Genomic DNA, 12,991 nt, shown 5'->3' on the forward strand with positions numbered 1-12,991 from the left:
GGAGACTTGAATAATATAAGTACATCGTATTTGTAAGACAACAGTAACAGAGGCGGCTTCTAATCGGTCATCAGCAAGCTAACACAAACTGAGCTAAATATCACATGGAGGCTAAATGGTGTGCACGGAAGATACATGATGGACAAAATCAAACGCACAGAGGAATGGTCGATGGAAACCAAAGGTATGTCAGGGTAACACGAACAGAGGAGACTACATACAGGGACATGGAAGATAAGAAGAGTAACTATCTTAGTCGAGAATCGTGAACAGCAAAAGTTACAGACCGAGATCACCAACCAAATGAAAGTTGCAGTGAGATGAAGGATGCAATGAGATCACGGAGTCTCCCGAGTTTATGAATCAAGCAAGAAGTTGCAGCAACAAACCATACTGTGTCGACATCACTGGCAGCAAACAAGATCACAAGTAACTATATAGTCCGGTTATGAGGCGAGTAATGTACGAGTAGAGCCTGCAGCTAGCCTTCCACACCATTCCAAAGTACAATAGAACAATGCGCCCAAGTATCGGGACTTGCCAGGTCGAAAAAAAGGAACTTATGGACTTCATCGCCAGCAGCAAAACCAAAATCTATCACCGAAAAAACAAGCTAAGTATCGCCTATCCCCAAGACTGCAAGTTGTTTTAACTAAAGGGGACATGTCATCCACACATTTCGGTTCATCATCGGCCACTATAAAATCTCAACTGATTGCTCGTTCTAATAGTGCTAAAACAAACATGTGTGCTTCGTAGCTCATTTGACAGACCGCTATCACATGTTTTATTGCGAATTACGAATGTGATATCGTTTGTACCAAACATGATGATTTTTGCTATTTGATATAGTTGTCACTAGCCCTCGCGCATTGCAGGAGCTTACGTATTTTGTGCACAGATCTGGATGCACATATTTGGGCGAGAAGAAAGACATGGAAACTAAGGACGAGAGCTAGTCTGGGGCATAGGGGCACAATTGTTGTCTCGAGAATCCGCAAACGAATGGGGGCAAGTACGCGTACTAGGATGAAGCAGATTGTATTCCTTTGCGCAGTCCCTTCGACAACAATCAGATAGATACAAGATCGATGCAATAAAAGTGCTTTGCAGGAGCGACACGAGAATACCCTCATCATGCTTTGAAGCAAACTGGGGACGCCAAGACAGTCAGTCGGTTTCGAAAAACAGCTAAGTATCATCTATTTTTAGAAATTGTTATACTGCGTAGTTCAATGGTTGTTTGCATAATTGGAAAGACTAGGATAAACCCTAACACTCTACAACCATGTTGATATGCCATAACTTGCATGCTTCTTTTCACTTTAGACCAAAAATGTTTTGCTGATTCATGCCATGAGCATGCTTAGTGAGTAACATCGCGAGTACGGGAACAATCGGTCACATCCTTTGAGTCGTATGGAAACAAGTTCGACCAGAAAAATGATAGAATTAAGGTGCTAAGCCTATATCCCTCCCATTTCCTTTTCATTTTCAGCTAACTGAATAGTAACATGGGTCGATTCACTGTGATGTTTATGCTAACAACAAAGGTTTGACTTTTGCATCGTACTTGAGATATAGAAATTGTAATTTGTCCTCGTAAGCAGCAACAACCCGTGTCCGTCTAGAGAGTTTCTACTACAATTCGACAAGAACTGATGCCCGCTGAACCAGTAAAATTTTGAGCATAGACCACCAAGGAGAAACACAACAACTTCGAACATGATGAGTGCATGAACAGATTGTCCAAAGTCTAGTCAGTTCGGGAATGCTGCATATATACTTCAGGCGAAAGAATAGCAATCAGACCCGAAGTGAGCGGCGATTACTAAGGGAGACTGATAGTTCGGGGCAGAGGTCATGGTTCAGTTCACAACTGTTAGCTAAGACTACACAGTACAACACGATGGCAGCAGAGCTACGAAGAATGTCACAACACGACGACAACAATCAGCAGCCTTTAATGGATTTGAAACTTCGCACAAGAATAGGGGCAAGTATGCATACTGCAGTCGCAGTTTGTATTCTTCTGCTCAGTTCCTTCAACAACAATGTAAAGTTATACAACTCAATGCAAAGTACATCCGAGGCGCCATTCAGCCGAATTATCAACTTACCCCAACAAAGGACCCACAATAGAGGAAGACACCACAAGACTCGTATCAGAAAAGGAAGTCACTTAAAATCAAAAATAGCAACTCAACATCAGAAATTCTCAACAAGAATATAAGTCGAAGCGATAGTCAGCAGTACCAAGAGAGCTCATCACCAAAGTATGGCACAGTTGGATAGTTTCTTTGAGCCGTGAATAATCCATCCGTATTCGGTTGTCACTCCCAGACATCATTGTAAACAAGATCAGAAACCATTGTTACCAAAAAAACATTACTTGTGCCAGTTAGATTCAAGCTTGTGATGCCTCTACTGCAGATGCGTGTTTCCACCAGAGTTGTGCGCTATAGAACCACCTGGACAAAGATCTTTTGAAGTACGAGACATTCGACTCCGAGCCGATCATCCACCTCAATGAAATTTGGGTTCGCCTCCAAATTTTTGGAAAACCTAGCCAGGACTGATTAAAGAGGAAAAAAGTACTACAACAACGAACGCGATTGAAATGTATAGATCGGGAAGCACATATCGACCGGGACAGAAAATAGTGAGGTTCACCTGGTCCAAAGACATGCTACCCCAGGCCCATGTTTCAACAACTAGAAGACCAACAAAAATCCCAAGTAGCCACTAGCAAGCAGTTGACAGAGAATCATTAAGTCAAGGCCCGAAGAAGAAGTATCAAAGGAAAAACAACAACAACAACAACAACGCGAATGCATGATCCAAAGGATTTTCTTAAGGATTGCTCTCCGATCAAACCTCAAGAAAAGGGGCATAAATGTAGTGGCAAAAAATCTTAGGAACACGTGTCGAGAAATTAGGATAGAAGTAGCTTAGTTTGATACAACTGTTTTTAGGGAATAAGGTCCTCTCACTAGATCTTATCCTAACTAGTCATCCCTAAGGGCACTATTGTATCTTTACCCTTTATAAGGGAAAGAGAGAGATGTTTGTAGGGATGAGCTTCTCCTCCCTCCCACAACCTAGAGCTCAACAACAACTCCGATCCCATTTAATGGAGTTTGTATGTAACACCGAATTGTAACACCACCAATCTTAGTGGAACACCGTGGACGTAGGATTCATTAATGGCCGAACCACGTAAAAACTCTTGTGTCCATGTTTATTTCGATACACTCCATCTCTTATTTGTTGAGTAGATCTTCATTTTAGGTGTAGATTTCTTTGGGTGTGGTTGTTAGATTTTACAACTACAGATATCATGCTAGATCATTAAGGAGGATTTCTCAAATTTTAGAAATAAGTCTGCAACTCTATTTAAGCTCACATAATCATGTGGTGCCTAATGTTCTGAACAATGTATCCAATACTTCCATATTCCGTGTCAGTTGCAAAAAAAAAGCCTTTGCAGATTAATCAAAATACTGGATGAAACAACTCCATAAGTGATTTCTCAATGATAGCCTTCTCCACGCGTTGAAGTTCTAATAGCCTCGACAGACAGACAGACAAACATACACGCAAGTCAGTGGCAAGGAACATGCCAACCATCATATGTCAACTGACAGAGGAAAGAGCAAACAATGAGGTTTTTGCTCATACAATTGCTGAATATTAGAGAATCGGAGAAAGAATACAAGATGGGAATTGATTTCAAGCTATTTAATTGTGGTAACTTGTGATTTTCGATAACTAAAACAAAGAAGCGGAGCCAAGAAGTTTAAACATAGCTAAGCTCACTAAATGTGTTTTTCTTGCACTCCTACTAAAAATAGTCTTTTTGGAAATTCTCCAGATGCCCCTGACTCTATATATGTAGAAGTTGTTGTTTTAGGATGTAGAAACCAACTAGGACAAGTATCCTGGAGAGCTATATAACTAAACCAAAGATACTTTTACATATACAACATTAGAACTTTGCGTTGGAGAAAGAGGAGAGGTAATCGTTTAGGTTACAAGGTAAACAAAAGGTAGTGTTCGTTTAAGTATTCTTCTGCAAACTCAAAAATTTGGTTGAGGGAATCCATCCATGGAGTCGGACCAGCAGGAAGAAGCTCCTGCTGCTTCCTGGAGAGATGAAGTTGTATTGGCGTCAGATTCTATATCGCTCGTGTCTGATGACATGTTCTATGTCGATTTCCTCTCAAGATGAAGAATGTCAGGTGGTGACTGTTGCAAACTTCAAAAAAGACCGTTTTAGTTTGTTGGCAGAGAATCTCAGACACACTTGTAAGGAATTCAAGCAAGAAATAGTCCAGTATATGGCTGAAGAAATCCTAGATTTTTTCATACAGCCACAAGGTAGTTTCTTTTATTTATTTTTTCTGTTTAATTTTTGTTAATTCTCTGATGTTAACTTAAGTTTTCATCTTATATTTTTGGGTTTCTTAGAGCACTGCATTAAGAAAGAGCGGTGCAGTGTCGAGCATGTGGAATATCTGTTGTATGAGTTGGTGAGAATATCCTTTACATTCAAAATTAAGAAAAATCCATCAGCGCCAGAGGTTCGTATGTCGTTTTAAACTTCAAACTACTTTATTTTCTAGAGTTTGTATCGTTTGTTCTTCAACTCTTTTTAAGGTGCTTAATTATATATTTTTGTGTAATTCCAAGCAGGCGATTGATGCAGTATTCACTCTCCATCAAGACTTTATGCCAGAGAAGATTGACGTAGTTAAAGAACTTGAGGAAACCTTAAGTTGGACTGGAGTAAACCACATGGAGAAGAAAAGCAAAGACGGGGAACTAGAGATGATTAGAAGAGCACATAGAGCTAATAAACACCGAACTATTTCAGAACGCCAAAGGCTGAAATTCCGAGCTTACTTTGTGTAGACAAAAAAATTGCTAAATTTTTGTTCTCAGAATCAAGTCTGTACTGTTGTTTGTTCTCAAAGTCAAGTATGTACTGTTGTTTGCATCAGTAAAAAGCATGGTCGATCTGATCATAGTTTAATTGTTGTCTACAAATTTCGGAATTTCTGGTTTCCACAAATCCAGACAGGATTTTTTTTTTCACTTTCCCTGACAACAAGATGAAATTGCAGCTATTTAACTCTTGCACAGGTGATTTGATGGTCAAGGGTCCAAAATCTCAGCTCCTTGACAATCTGAGCACAAAGTTATACTGCAGCAGCTTTTGGGACTATGACAATAAAGTTCAAATTTAGAAACCGGTATAGGTGCGCCTGGCCCTTGCAATAGTGCAACGCATGAGAACCCCAGCAGTAATCAAAAGGTTATGCAGAAAAGTTAATTTCAAGCAATCAAAGCTCTGCTTGTATATATGTACTCCAATTTCATTCCTCCAACACCAACAAGGCCACAACCACTTCCCTGGACATGGTAACATTCTCCATCTCCACTCTCCCTTTGATGATTCTTATTAATCCCTAAATTTAATATTTGGGTTCGGGTATGTTGTCCGAACAGGAAATGCTTAAGGTGACTGTTGAAAACTTTGAAACAAACCGTTTTAAAGGGATGGCAGAGTGACGTTTTTGTGAGCAAGTTAAGAAAGAAATAGTCGATAAAATGGCTGCAGAAATCCTAGCTTTTTACATACGACCAGAAGGTAGATTTGGTGTTGCACTTGTCACTGTATCTTCATTGATTTTGGTTAAGTTCTAATGTTAACTTAAATTTTCATCTTTTCTTAGAGGGCAAAAAGAAAAGAAGGCGTTGCAGTGTTGAGCATGTGAAATTTCTGCTGCATCAGTTGGTGAGGATTTCCTTTACATACACAATTGGAAAAAATCCATCAAGCCTGGAGGTATCCATGGCAGTTTTGAGCTAAAAACTACTTGTTCTAGAGTTTGTAATATTTGTACTTCATCTCTTTTTCGGATTCTTATATTTTTTTTTTTGTGTGTAATTCCAAGCAGGCGACTGATATACTATTCAATTTGCATCAAGACTTTTTTGATTAAAGCACATAGAGCTAATAGACAACGAAAGATATCGAAAAGCCGAAGGATGAAAGTCCGAGCTTACTTTGTGTAGACCGAAAAATTGAGCTGGCAAAGGCCAGTGAATTTCTGCAAAGAAGATAATACACGACAATGTCAAAGGCAGAAACCCTGCTAACACAACAATGCTATTCATCTCTTAATTGACCAGTGATTAGTTGGAAAATTTATGTCTAGCTTATTGAAGTTTGTAAACTGAAAGCAGTTTTTCAATGTAATATATTTGTTACTTCCATTAGATTTCTATGTAACCAAGTAGTTCTTGAGATTCAATATGCTCACTGTTACAGGGTAATAAATTTTCTAAAAGAAGGCATTGCTTGCTGCTGGTGATAAAAATGTGAAAATCCAAGTTCTAGCAGATGATAAAAGAAAGTCAAGTCAAATTGAAAAGGCAAAGGATGCAAGGTTTAGTCTTAGCGGAATTGGCAGGGGCAGTGCGAACGTGTACCCCCTCAGGAACAAATTATGACGTAGACTCTAACCCGTAGGCAGATCTTACACAGAACTACTATGCCCATAAACATTGAGGCTTGTGCCTTGTTTGTGACTGTAGAGATTCGAACTCTTAACGACTACAGAAAAGGAACGCAGAAACTGTGACTAGCGCGTTCTGTATAGTCCCACATTTCCTTGTTTGCAAACAGAGATTGGTTCAAATAGCCGGAGCTTTCCCTTAAGCTTGTCCCTTCGGGGACATCTGATAAAATTGGAACGATACAGAGAAGATTAGCATGGCCCCTGCGCAAGGATGACACGCACAAATCGAGAAATGGTCCAAATTTTTTGATTTTTTTTTTTTTCGGATGCTTATATATATTTTTTTTTGTGTAATTCCAAGCAGGCGACTGATATATATTTTTTCTTTTTTCGGATGCTTATATCTCTCCTGAAAGCAACCGTGGTTGTTGGTATCGCACGCTGATAGTATCTAGCTTGTGGGTGAATGATGTGCACCACATACCTTTTCCACTAAGATTAACATTATTGATACGGAATTGGTATCATGGTGGAACATCAAGGAATATTTTCCCAAATTTTAGACTTGTTGCAGAACAGAAGTCAAGATACTGGATGAAACAACCCCATGAGTGGCGCATACCAAGTTCAGGACCCGTGTTTCAAAATTCAAAACCGTAAAATACCACACCAGGAGAGGCAGCATTTCTGTAGAAAGAAACCTCTCTTTGATCCATATCAGTAAAACATCCCTTTATATAACCAACAGACCACGACTGGAGGTTGTAGGTCACAGTATCCGTGTTCCATTTTCCAACCCACCTACCATCAAAATGCATACGTATATTCAGCATCTCCTACACATTAATATGACCGCTATAGATCAGAACTAAACTCAAACAAAAACAAAACTTGAACCTTAAATATATACCGGACAAATTTTGCATCAATTGGAGCATTTGATGATGGAATTGACTTGTAAGAGTGGTCAGATATGGGCTAATAATAATATTACTCTTTTATGCAAATTCCGCAGATGCTCCTGACCAAGTGACCATGTATATTTGCAAGTTGTTGTTTTAGGATGTAGAAACCAACTAGGACAAGTATCCTGGAGAGCTATATAACTAAACCAAAGATACTTTTACATATACAACATTAGAACTTTGCGTTGGAGAAAGAGGAGAGGTAATCGTTTAGGTTACAAGGTAAACAAAAGGTAGTGTTCGTTTAAGTATTCTTCTGCAAACTCAAAAATTTGGTTGAGGGAATCCATCCATGGAGTCGGACCAGCAGGAAGAAGCTCCTGCTGCTTCCTGGAGAGATGAAGTTGTATTGGCGTCAGATTCTATATCGCTCGTGTCTGATGACATGTTCTATGTCGATTTCCTCTCAAGATGAAGAATGTCAGGTGGTGACTGTTGCAAACTTCAAAAAAGACCGTTTTAGTTTGTTGGCAGAGAATCTCAGACACACTTGTAAGGAATTCAAGCAAGAAATAGTCCAGTATATGGCTGAAGAAATCCTAGATTTTTTCATACAGCCACAAGGTAGTTTCTTTTATTTATTTTTTCTGTTTAATTTTTGTTAATTCTCTGATGTTAACTTAAGTTTTCATCTTATATTTTTGGGTTTCTTAGAGCACTGCATTAAGAAAGAGCGGTGCAGTGTCGAGCATGTGGAATATCTGTTGTATGAGTTGGTGAGAATATCCTTTACATTCAAAATTAAGAAAAATCCATCAGCGCCAGAGGTTCGTATGTCGTTTTAAACTTCAAACTACTTTATTTTCTAGAGTTTGTATCGTTTGTTCTTCAACTCTTTTTAAGGTGCTTAATTATATATTTTTGTGTAATTCCAAGCAGGCGATTGATGCAGTATTCACTCTCCATCAAGACTTTATGCCAGAGAAGATTGACGTAGTTAAAGAACTTGAGGAAACCTTAAGTTGGACTGGAGTAAACCACATGGAGAAGAAAAGCAAAGACGGGGAACTAGAGATGATTAGAAGAGCACATAGAGCTAATAAACACCGAACTATTTCAGAACGCCAAAGGCTGAAATTCCGAGCTTACTTTGTGTAGACAAAAAAATTGCTAAATTTTTGTTCTCAGAATCAAGTCTGTACTGTTGTTTGTTCTCAAAGTCAAGTATGTACTGTTGTTTGCATCAGTAAAAAGCATGGTCGATCTGATCATAGTTTAATTGTTGTCTACAAATTTCGGAATTTCTGGTTTCCACAAATCCAGACAGGATTTTTTTTTTCACTTTCCCTGACAACAAGATGAAATTGCAGCTATTTAACTCTTGCACAGGTGATTTGATGGTCAAGGGTCCAAAATCTCAGCTCCTTGACAATCTGAGCACAAAGTTATACTGCAGCAGCTTTTGGGACTATGACAATAAAGTTCAAATTTAGAAACCGGTATAGGTGCGCCTGGCCCTTGCAATAGTGCAACGCATGAGAACCCCAGCAGTAATCAAAAGGTTATGCAGAAAAGTTAATTTCAAGCAATCAAAGCTCTGCTTGTATATATGTACTCCAATTTCATTCCTCCAACACCAACAAGGCCACAACCACTTCCCTGGACATGGTAACATTCTCCATCTCCACTCTCCCTTTGATGATTCTTATTAATCCCTAAATTTAATATTTGGGTTCGGGTATGTTGTCCGAACAGGAAATGCTTAAGGTGACTGTTGAAAACTTTGAAACAAACCGTTTTAAAGGGATGGCAGAGTGACGTTTTTGTGAGCAAGTTAAGAAAGAAATAGTCGATAAAATGGCTGCAGAAATCCTAGCTTTTTACATACGACCAGAAGGTAGATTTGGTGTTGCACTTGTCACTGTATCTTCATTGATTTTGGTTAAGTTCTAATGTTAACTTAAATTTTCATCTTTTCTTAGAGGGCAAAAAGAAAAGAAGGCGTTGCAGTGTTGAGCATGTGAAATTTCTGCTGCATCAGTTGGTGAGGATTTCCTTTACATACACAATTGGAAAAAATCCATCAAGCCTGGAGGTATCCATGGCAGTTTTGAGCTAAAAACTACTTGTTCTAGAGTTTGTAATATTTGTACTTCATCTCTTTTTCGGATTCTTATATTTTTTTTTTTGTGTGTAATTCCAAGCAGGCGACTGATATACTATTCAATTTGCATCAAGACTTTTTTGATTAAAGCACATAGAGCTAATAGACAACGAAAGATATCGAAAAGCCGAAGGATGAAAGTCCGAGCTTACTTTGTGTAGACCGAAAAATTGAGCTGGCAAAGGCCAGTGAATTTCTGCAAAGAAGATAATACACGACAATGTCAAAGGCAGAAACCCTGCTAACACAACAATGCTATTCATCTCTTAATTGACCAGTGATTAGTTGGAAAATTTATGTCTAGCTTATTGAAGTTTGTAAACTGAAAGCAGTTTTTCAATGTAATATATTTGTTACTTCCATTAGATTTCTATGTAACCAAGTAGTTCTTGAGATTCAATATGCTCACTGTTACAGGGTAATAAATTTTCTAAAAGAAGGCATTGCTTGCTGCTGGTGATAAAAATGTGAAAATCCAAGTTCTAGCAGATGATAAAAGAAAGTCAAGTCAAATTGAAAAGGCAAAGGATGCAAGGTTTAGTCTTAGCGGAATTGGCAGGGGCAGTGCGAACGTGTACCCCCTCAGGAACAAATTATGACGTAGACTCTAACCCGTAGGCAGATCTTACACAGAACTACTATGCCCATAAACATTGAGGCTTGTGCCTTGTTTGTGACTGTAGAGATTCGAACTCTTAACGACTACAGAAAAGGAACGCAGAAACTGTGACTAGCGCGTTCTGTATAGTCCCACATTTCCTTGTTTGCAAACAGAGATTGGTTCAAATAGCCGGAGCTTTCCCTTAAGCTTGTCCCTTCGGGGACATCTGATAAAATTGGAACGATACAGAGAAGATTAGCATGGCCCCTGCGCAAGGATGACACGCACAAATCGAGAAATGGTCCAAATTTTTTGATTTTTTTTTTTTTCGGATGCTTATATATATTTTTTTTTGTGTAATTCCAAGCAGGCGACTGATATATATTTTTTCTTTTTTCGGATGCTTATATCTCTCCTGAAAGCAACCGTGGTTGTTGGTATCGCACGCTGATAGTATCTAGCTTGTGGGTGAATGATGTGCACCACATACCTTTTCCACTAAGATTAACATTATTGATACGGAATTGGTATCATGGTGGAACATCAAGGAATATTTTCCCAAATTTTAGACTTGTTGCAGAACAGAAGTCAAGATACTGGATGAAACAACCCCATGAGTGGCGCATACCAAGTTCAGGACCCGTGTTTCAAAATTCAAAACCGTAAAATACCACACCAGGAGAGGCAGCATTTCTGTAGAAAGAAACCTCTCTTTGATCCATATCAGTAAAACATCCCTTTATATAACCAACAGACCACGACTGGAGGTTGTAGGTCACAGTATCCGTGTTCCATTTTCCAACCCACCTACCATCAAAATGCATACGTATATTCAGCATCTCCTACACATTAATATGACCGCTATAGATCAGAACTAAACTCAAACAAAAACAAAACTTGAACCTTAAATATATACCGGACAAATTTTGCATCAATTGGAGCATTTGATGATGGAATTGACTTGTAAGAGTGGTCAGATATGGGCTAATAATAATATTACTCTTTTATGCAAATTCCGCAGATGCTCCTGACCAAGTGACCATGTATATTTGCAAGTTGTTGTTTTAGGATGTAGAAACCAACTAGGACAAGTATCCTGGAGAGCTATATAACTAAACCAAAGATACTTTTACATATACAACATTAGAACTTTGCGTTGGAGAAAGAGGAGAGGTAATCGTTTAGGTTACAAGGTAAACAAAAGGTAGTGTTCGTTTAAGTATTCTTCTGCAAACTCAAAAATTTGGTTGAGGGAATCCATCCATGGAGTCGGACCAGCAGGAAGAAGCTCCTGCTGCTTCCTGGAGAGATGAAGTTGTATTGGCGTCAGATTCTATATCGCTCGTGTCTGATGACATGTTCTATGTCGATTTCCTCTCAAGATGAAGAATGTCAGGTGGTGACTGTTGCAAACTTCAAAAAAGACCGTTTTAGTTTGTTGGCAGAGAATCTCAGACACACTTGTAAGGAATTCAAGCAAGAAATAGTCCAGTATATGGCTGAAGAAATCCTAGATTTTTTCATACAGCCACAAGGTAGTTTCTTTTATTTATTTTTTCTGTTTAATTTTTGTTAATTCTCTGATGTTAACTTAAGTTTTCATCTTATATTTTTGGGTTTCTTAGAGCACTGCATTAAGAAAGAGCGGTGCAGTGTCGAGCATGTGGAATATCTGTTGTATGAGTTGGTGAGAATATCCTTTACATTCAAAATTAAGAAAAATCCATCAGCGCCAGAGGTTCGTATGTCGTTTTAAACTTCAAACTACTTTATTTTCTAGAGTTTGTATCGTTTGTTCTTCAACTCTTTTTAAGGTGCTTAATTATATATTTTTGTGTAATTCCAAGCAGGCGATTGATGCAGTATTCACTCTCCATCAAGACTTTATGCCAGAGAAGATTGACGTAGTTAAAGAACTTGAGAAAACCTTAAGTTGGACTGGAGTAGACCAAACCGAGAAGATGATGAAAGACGAGGAACTAAAGCTGATTAGAAGAGCACATAGAGCTAATAAACACCGAACTATTTCAGAACGCCAAAGGCTGAAATTCCGAGCTTACTTTGTGTAGACAAAAAAATTGCTAAATTTTTGTTCTCAGAATCAAGTCTGTACTGTTGTTTTGCATCAATAAAAAGCATAGTCTGCTCTTTCATATCTCATTTACTAAAATATTATTGGCACATCACATGATCGAAATTCCACAGATGCCCTTAAGACCTTAACCCGAACACAAAGCTCCGTCATTCCTGCAACACCAACAAGGCAACAACCACTTCTCTGGACCGGGTGACTTTCTCCTGTGCTGATTCCGGGTTTGGTTTGGGTATTTTGGTCCGGAGTTGAGTAATATTTAGGGTTTAATATATATTTAGTACAATTCTAGAACATTTTTGGGATTGTATTCAGAAGTTAGTTGTAGGAGAAGTAATCTTAACCAAAGGCTGCTATATGAACCCTAACACAAATATTTTCACATATACAACATTATCAGAAGGAATGAAATTATCTTGGAGATAAAGAGTAGTGGTTTAATCAGCAGGGTATAGAGAAGCCAAAGTTTAAGTCTTCTTCTTCTTCAAACTCAAAATTTTGGTTAAGAAGATATGGAGAAGTTGGAACAGCAGGAAACTACTGAAGACATGGAGTACTTGTACCAGCAGGAAACTGCTTCTGCTCGTACGGTTGAAGATATTATGGAGTACTGGGATCTGCAGGAAACTGCTGCTGCTGCTAGAGATATGGAGTGCTTAGACAAGTGGGAAACTGCTGATGCTGCCGAAGAGATGGAGTTGG

The 12,991-nt window shown here is 38.6% G+C and overlaps 2 non-coding genes across 2 annotated transcripts; both read left to right on the top strand.

The window, feature by feature from the left end:
* Nucleotides 1-6,731: 6,731 nt before the first annotated feature.
* LOC113325916 lies at nt 6,732-6,834 on the top strand. The gene has a single exon (XR_003348168.1). It is a non-coding gene; the product is annotated as a U6 spliceosomal RNA (small nuclear RNA).
* A 3,573-nt stretch (nt 6,835-10,407) lies between these two features.
* On the top strand, nt 10,408-10,510 carry LOC113325918. The gene has a single exon (XR_003348170.1). It is a non-coding gene; the product is annotated as a U6 spliceosomal RNA (small nuclear RNA).
* Nucleotides 10,511-12,991: the final 2,481 nt, after the last annotated feature.

Source organism: Papaver somniferum, unplaced genomic scaffold (genome assembly GCF_003573695.1).
Source record: "Papaver somniferum cultivar HN1 unplaced genomic scaffold, ASM357369v1 unplaced-scaffold_0, whole genome shotgun sequence".
NCBI classification, from domain to species: Eukaryota; Viridiplantae; Streptophyta; class Magnoliopsida; order Ranunculales; family Papaveraceae; genus Papaver; species Papaver somniferum.